Source organism: Olea europaea, chromosome 19, assembly GCF_002742605.1.
Source record: "Olea europaea var. sylvestris chromosome 19, O_europaea_v1, whole genome shotgun sequence".
NCBI classification, from domain to species: Eukaryota; Viridiplantae; Streptophyta; class Magnoliopsida; order Lamiales; family Oleaceae; genus Olea; species Olea europaea.
This window is the reverse complement of record NC_036255.1, coordinates 7101757-7101987: the sequence shown is the minus strand read 5'-3', so window position 1 is coordinate 7101987 and position 231 is coordinate 7101757.

The window sequence follows — 231 nt, the reverse complement described above, 5'->3', positions numbered from 1 at the left end:
TAATAATTCATCAAACAGTTCTTGACCTGAAGTACCATTAAAGAATAATCATAATAATGAAAAACTCTTCCTCTTTAATTGGACTTACTAAGCCCTTATTTGAGCCCCATTTTTCATCAAAATACATTTTTCAACAATACTTTAATATCATTTCAATTACACATTTTTTAATAAAATAATGTTACACGCATACTCAAAATTTTTTCTTATTTTTTAACCACACATTCTCCA